This window comes from Andrena cerasifolii, chromosome 3 (genome assembly GCF_050908995.1).
Source record: "Andrena cerasifolii isolate SP2316 chromosome 3, iyAndCera1_principal, whole genome shotgun sequence".
Classification (NCBI taxonomy): domain Eukaryota; kingdom Metazoa; phylum Arthropoda; class Insecta; order Hymenoptera; family Andrenidae; genus Andrena; species Andrena cerasifolii.
Window position 1 is genome coordinate 98,489 of NC_135120.1, and position 7,868 is coordinate 106,356.

Consider the following 7,868-nt stretch of genomic DNA (forward strand, 5'->3'; position numbering starts at 1 on the left):
CAATTTCACGACCTTGAATTAAATCCTTAAAATACTTAACGCTTTAAAAAATAGCTAACAATTCTCTATCATAAGTACTATATTTTCTTTCAGTAACGCTAATTTTCTTCGAGAAAAACGCAAGTGATTGTACATCACCGCCGCAAGACTGTTCCAATGCCGCACCTACAGCAAATTCAGAGGCGTCCGTCTTCAAAAACAGCTTAGCGGAGTCAACAGGATGAGCCAACAATAGGGCCCTTTACACGGACGGTCTTGCGCGCGGTCCGGCCCGCGGGCCGGCGCGCCACACGCCGCGCGGCCCGCAAAAGTACGTGAGGCCGGATCGTGGCGCTCCTTCGCGCGGGCCAGAAGGTCGTACCCGTCACTACTTAGAGATAGCGAGTTCGGGCTCCCATTTCTACGTCGACTCCACATGCTTTGTACACGATCCACCGCAGTGGTGTATTGTGTTCTACCTGTTCGATGTATATTATCGATCTGCGAAACGATCGACAAGACACGATCGCGATATACGTTCGCGAAAAGTATACAAATTCCTCGATATACCTGGCCTATAAAGGATATCATAAATGCTGTTACTGTAGGGTACACTGAAACATCTGTTTTTACGAAGCTAAATTTGGTTGACCTGAAGGTGCTATAAATTCTAGAAATGGTTTATGACTCAGTTATAACGAGTGTAAAATTTTACAAGGGTACATTAAAAAATGTCCAAATGTTTCCCCGGCAATGCGATGGCAAATGAAATTGCAGTTAACACATTCACTGTTGTGACGATCATAAATATTACTATCAACGGCAATAATTACCATGTCACTGCTTGTTTTAATATAAAAACTAATATTGATAGACAATAAATACATATAGGTATGCAAGTGATGTTATGTCTAAGATAAATGATGAAGAGATGTAATATGCAAGATGTTTTGAAGAAGGGGGGTAGTCTTCTGATTGCTCGTGATGCAGGTCAAATTTTTCACCCACGCTCTTGCGTGGCGCGCAGCAAGAAAGCATCACAGTCCTGCCCGCGCGCCAGAAAGCACCACGCTCCTGCCCGCGCGCAAACCTCGAATCCAGAAGAGTTTTCATAAGAGACAGAAAAGGTAGTTAGAAAAGGAAAAAACGATACTTGGAACCAGGCTCGTTGCGCGCCTCAGGATTTCCGACAGTGCGGACGAGTCTGAGGCGCGCGACGAGCCTGGCAGCCGATCCTGGCAGCCAAGACTCCAAACGCAACGCCGTCGATAAGCCGTGCCTCGATGGGTTTCGAGGACTTCGACCCTCGAGACCAGGGGGGCCGTACCATGTTGCCCCCTAAGACGTGGCGAATAAAAAATTCTACATTTCGCACCGGATCTTGGCGAAAGTGACGTGGATCGTTTCCTTATGTTTTCCCGATGAAAATGGTCCAAAAAACGACACAAATCGGATTGTAATTAAGGAATCTTCATAATAAATTGATTTCCATAACTTCGTTAAAAATAGTCCGATTTACATGAAATTTGGTATAATTTTCATTTGAAAAACGTAAAGAATCCATCGGTATCACTTCCATATCGATACGATAAAGAATAAAGTATACAGTTTTTCTGAAACAGGTATGAATCCTTGGCCGACCGCAGCGAATCGAGGTCGGCGACCCACAGTCGAGGGTGAAATATTCATTACAACGTATTGAGAAATTCTTTACTCTTCGTCGTATCGATATGAAAGCAACACTAATGGATTCCTGGCGTTCTCCCAATTAAAATGATCACAAATATCATGCAAATCGGACTACTTTTACACAAACAATACAAATTATAAAAGGAGTAGGCATTCCGTGGTCCGAACGATGACCAGAACGAGCAAAGAACCTAATAAAAAGAAAATAAATATAAGGAAAGTAATCGTAATAAACGTACTAATGGACTAATTTTTGTACCTATTTAAATATTATACGAAAAGGAAAAAACAGCCAAGCCTCTGCTTAAATTTTTTTTAAATGCTGCCAAAATATGTACAAATATAGGCATAAAGTTTTCAATTAATATAATTTGTGGGTTTCTCTGAAAATAATCCCAAATATCGCGCTCCTGTTCAGGCCGTCAAGGTAGAGTGACTCCTTAAGAAAGGGTAAAAAATTATTTGCGCAGCGTTTGGTTTCCGTAAACGGTTCTTGACCTCGACAACAGCAAGCCACTGCTAGTATATTTTCAGAAACACCTGATATCGCCAGAAACGCCAGTACGTTTGCGCACGCGGGGTCCCGCCTGCGCCGTCCTTCCTTCAAATTACAAACGGATCCCTTATCGCTCGAGTATAAACACAACATATTTGTTTGCATGGTTACAAACTTCGTCCATTAGCTATCCGAATAGAGTGATGGATACACAAAAGTACAACTTTCATACTAAACTACGTCTTTGCCATATTTATTTTTTCTGTCTCTTCAGCTATTTCTAACTTTCACTTTTACTCCTTTATAACTACCTACCCGTTCCTTCCGTTTCTGCTTCCATTTACCTGGAATGAAGGGTTCGCACAGGCCTGGTCAGCGTCAGGAACATTTGGCGACCAGGCCTTTGCGAACCGGGGGACAGCTTTCTTTTCACCCTCTCTATGTTTTTTCTGCTTTTTCCTACTTCATCTTTCTTCTATCTTTTTTTATTCACTATCTCTAACTCTGTCTAGTCTTTCCTTTTTAACCGGCGAAAATTCACGGAGCGTACACTTGGTCTCGAACCGGTTATCAGACAACACGTACCGCGCACGCATTTTTACTGTTTTTCCATATTTACTGTTAATTTATTACTGTTAATTGTTACTTTTAATTACTTCTGTTAATTGTTACTTTTAGTTGTTACCATTAATTATTACCGTTACTTGGTATTGTTAATTGTAACTTTTAATTGTTATTTTTAATTGTTACTATTAATTGTTATTGTTAATTGTTATTTCTGGTTTAACTTCCTTGAATTGTGGTTATTATCGTTACACCAAACCACTTCAAGTGCAAGCCTGTGTGAAGAACGCGGTTTAAAAAAGTGCATCAAAAGTTTTGTCATGTTTGCGGTAAACAATGACCGGAACTTGGCTGTTGTTGTTGTTGCTGCTGCTGCTGTCCAGTTAACAGTAGCAGACCGAAGAAGAAGCAGAAGAAGAAACCGCCAGGTTTGGGTGAAAAAATACCGCGGAGACTGCAATGATCAGCCTCTTCTTCGAGAACTGCGAGAAAATTATCCGGACGATTATCGGAATTACTTGAGGATGGATTGTAAGGCGTTTGATGATCTACTGGGTTTAGTTCAAAACCGAATCAAGAAAATGGACACCATTATGAGAAAAAGTATCCCCGCAGAACAACGCCTTATCGCTACATTGAGATTTTTGGCAACTGGGCGTTCCTATGAAGATTTGAAATTTACGACAGGAATATCAGCTCCAGCGTTATGCAAAATAATTCCTGAGACATGCAAAGCACTGTATTATGCACTAAGGACAGAGTTCTTAAAGGTAAGGGTAATAATTTATTAATGAAATGATAATTCGCGCTCGTATTTATAAAACTCATATTATTATTATTATAACTCCTATTACAGTGGGGGACAAAATTATGTGGACACCCTTTAAAATCGTATAACTTGTTTAAAATTGATCCGAACGACTTGATTTTTTTTTGAGAAACTAGAAGGATTAATTTGCTAAGTGACGAGTTTCGTCGTTTTGAAAATGATCTTTCCTACTTTTTTTTTGCAATTCCGACCAATCGCAACATTTTTCAAAACGACGAAACACGTTACTTAGCAAACTAATCCATCTAGCTTCTAAAAAAACTCAAGTCGTTTGGACCAATTTTGAACAAGTTATACGATTTTAAAGGGTGGCCACATAATTTTGTCCTGTATACCATTACAATTACTGTTGCTGACGTTCGTTCGGGTGTTCCCGGCTCGGCCCAGCATAGAGCCTACATTCATTATCGCAGACATCTGTGTGGGGTTTTAGTGTTTTTAACAACCCTCTTCTCAACGCAGTTGCTATGATATTGTCGGCATAAATTGCCTGCTCCGGGTCCATCCTTTGTAATTGCTTGGCAATTTTGATTCCCGTAGCTTCATACTCGGATATTTCTATCCGGCTGATAGTGGGATTCTTCAGCGCGACGGCGCAAGTTTCTAAAACTTGCATGACGGCATCATCGCTTCTTTTTTTTTGCCGCAGCGAGAAATTTGGCCAGCCGGCCGTTTACGGCTGCTTGGACCCGGTTGCGATTCCACTTCTTCGTCCTTCGTACAAAAAAACACATATAATTTAATAACATAAGAAATAACAAGGAAATTAAATTTTGTTTATTTTTGTCATAGTTTCCGAATAACAAGGACGAGTGGAAAAAAATAGCCGAAGGGTTTCATGACAAATGGGATTTCGTCAACTGCGGAGGTGCTATGGATGGAAAACACATCAGAATTGTTCCACCACCGGATTCCGGGGCCTTGTATTACAATTATAAAAATTATTACAGCATCGTACTAATGGCGTTAGTCGATTCAAATTACGAGTTTATTTTTGTCGATGTCGGCAAAAATGGAAGGGTATCAGATGGTGGTGTTCTCGAACACACTGAATTTATGAGGCGTTTAAATAACGGGCAGTTAAATTTGCCGGAGAATAATGAAACAATGAACAATTTAAACTTCGTCTTTGTAGGCGATGAAGCGTTTCCTTTAACTAATAACTTCTTAAAGCCTTATGCTCAAAGGGAATTGGATCATGATAAAAGAATATTTAATTATAGATTATCCCGAGCTAGGAACGTAGTGGAAAATACATTTGGCATATTAGCCTCGCGATTTCGAGTATTGAATACAGCAATTAATATGAAGGTGGAAAATATATCATATGTTGTATTGGCTACCTGCGTTCTCCATAATTTCTTACGGAGACGGAGTGCAGCATATACAGGGTGTCCCACTAAGGAGTGGACAGCGCGATATCTCTTAAAGTATTGTCGATAAAAATATAAAAAAAATAGGGAATTGCATGGTTCGAGGGGGCCCATTTATTAGCGCGAACGAATTTTGTTTCCGATTATTATTTTAAAAGATACGATGGTCAAGTTCGGTTTCTCAAATGGAACTATTTTTTTTGAAGACCTGAGTTGATAGTGCGTTCCAAGACAAATTGAATAAGCTTTAATGTATACACTTTATTTCCACTGGTTTTTAAGATATTGCGCTTGCAAATTTACTGATTTTCACTGCAAGAAACCCCTCTGAAATGGCAAAAACCGGGGGCGGTCTTACTGGCGCCACGGGTGGCACTGCCTGTTGAAATGGATACTTACCTGCCAAAGGTCTACGCCAGAATTGGCAGGCCCAAAGGCTGGACAATTCTTTTCCGTCAGAAATGCTACTTAGGTAGGTACATCTGCGGTATCGAGGGATGCAAGTTGGATTGGTTAGGTTAGGAGGAGTGAAAGTTGCTAGACTAAATTTCAACCATAGGGAGCAGATTGTATCAGAACCAATCCAACTTGCATCCCTCCCAAAAGAACCGGCCATCCGAGCGTAGAAGCAAGTGCGAAATAAAAGTAACGATGCGCTTCTCGACACCGCAGATGTACCTACCTAAGTAGCATTTCTGACGGAAAAGAATTGTCCAGCCTTTGGGCCTGCCATTTCTGGCGTAGACCTTTGGCAGGTAAGTATCCATTTCAACAGGCAGTGCCACCCGTAGCGCCAGTAAGGCCGCCCCCGGTTTTTGCCATTCCAGAGGGGTTTCTTGCAGTGAAAATCAGTAAATTTGCAAGCGCAATATCTTAAAAACCAGTAGAAATAAAGTGTATACATTAAAGCTTATTGAATTTGTCTTGGAACGCACTATCAACTCAGGTCTTCAAAAAAAAATAGTTCCATTTGAAAAACCGAACTTGACCATCGTATCTTTTAAAATAATAATCGAAAACAAAATTCGTTCGCGCTAATAAATGGGTCCCCTCGAACCATGCAATTCCCTATTTTTTTTATATTTTTATCGACAATACTTTAAGAGATATCGCGCTGTCCATTCCTTAGTGGGACACCCTGTATAATAAGGCGCGAAGAATAGCGCACACCAGCTGCTCGAGTGTACTTTACTTATTTTTCGAATATTCCCACCTATAAAAACCGAGAAATTTGAAATAAACACTAATAGCATACGTATTATCATATATATAAATGTAAAGGTCACTTACCAAATATAATATTTTTACATGTGTTTCTCCTACTAAGGAGAATAGAATGCCCTTCCAAGGGACTTGATACTACAAAGATACACATTTCAATAAAGAAATAGGTTAGCACAAATCGGCGCAGTCTATTATTTGCCTGCACATACATCTGTATACACGTGTAATGAAACAATAATCTATTCGTTGAAAATATATTTGTTTCATTATGCGTACAGCTTAATTAATAATAATGAAGCACACTAACATGTTAGAAAATGAAGAAGAATTTTCGAACGCTGGGACATACGTGTCTCTGCCGATATACGAAATAAAGTGAGCTCCGGTCGCACGCTTCGTTTTGTATTTCGCGCGACCCTATGCCCACGTGACCGTCGCACAGTGGGGTATTTGGCCATAAAAGCTGGCCAAAAGTCGATTTAAAAAATTTCGTGTAAGTCGTAAAATTTTTGCTGCCCGTGGCAGTTGAATATGTGAGGAACAATGTAGCAATATTGTTTTTTTCATTTGTGCACTCATGAAGCAACGGGCTTCATCGAAAGTTAGGAGATTTTAGAGCACGCATTTCTTTCTTAACTATCCTCTGAAACATCGTTAGCTTATTAGTGATGTTTACATGTTGTAAGGAAAGTGTGTGAATTCTTCCATTATGGAAGCTTTTCAGGTAAGTATATACTGCACTTTCGAACAAGTTTTAGTTTTTCATCATATATATTTGTATAGTTATTAACGTTTGAAGATAATCGAGAGTTCAGTAAATTTTCTTTACGATTATAAGAATTCATTAACGATTTTGTTATACTTCCGGGTGTGTCCGGATGCTTTTCTTGGTGTCATTACATTTGATAAAGATTTGTGATCACAATGCAAAAAAAATTGGTTCCGGATTCGTCCGGATGGTAGTTTTATAGCTAATTTAGCTAGAAATGACAATCGAGAGTTCCAGCGTTTCACGTACGCCTGTACGGTCGCGTTCGCCGGGCCTCCGTGCTAAGAAACTCTTCAAAGGAACTGTTTAGATTATAGACATATGAGATGTTTATGCTATGCTGTAGATAAAGCTTTGACTAAGTCCTCTACTTTGTGGCTGCATTCAGTCGAAGCTGTGCCACCAGAGACTACACAGCAAAATATTCAAAACATTTCTTACGTACTTATATGTTATATTCTAGTTTTTCTTTCAATTTATTCAGTTTAAGTTTCATTTTGTATAGTTTATATTTAGTGTGTGTTATATATTTATCCTGCGTCCATTAAGTTAATTAGTTTAGTTCACATATAAGTGCTGCAGAAGGGTATTTGAATAAAAAAGCTGGCCATAAGTCAATTCTTTGTTTTCACGAAACATTGGAAAGTGGTGAAGAATGGATTATACAGAAGCAGGTATGTGCGACATATTTTAAGTATATATTAATAGTTTCCAATTATTCGTTCGAAATCTACTTGATTTTTCTTTCAATTTCCACGTAATAAGACCGATTTTGTTATATTTCCGGGAATGTCCGAGTTCTATTTTTTTTATGACGGTATACGGGAGGGATTGTGGTATGCGACAGTACATTCATTTTCGGAATAAAATGATATTTTATAAAAATTGTTTAGGAGTTTCGTTTATAATATTCATAAATGGGATTTTCCCTTCTTATAGGGTCAT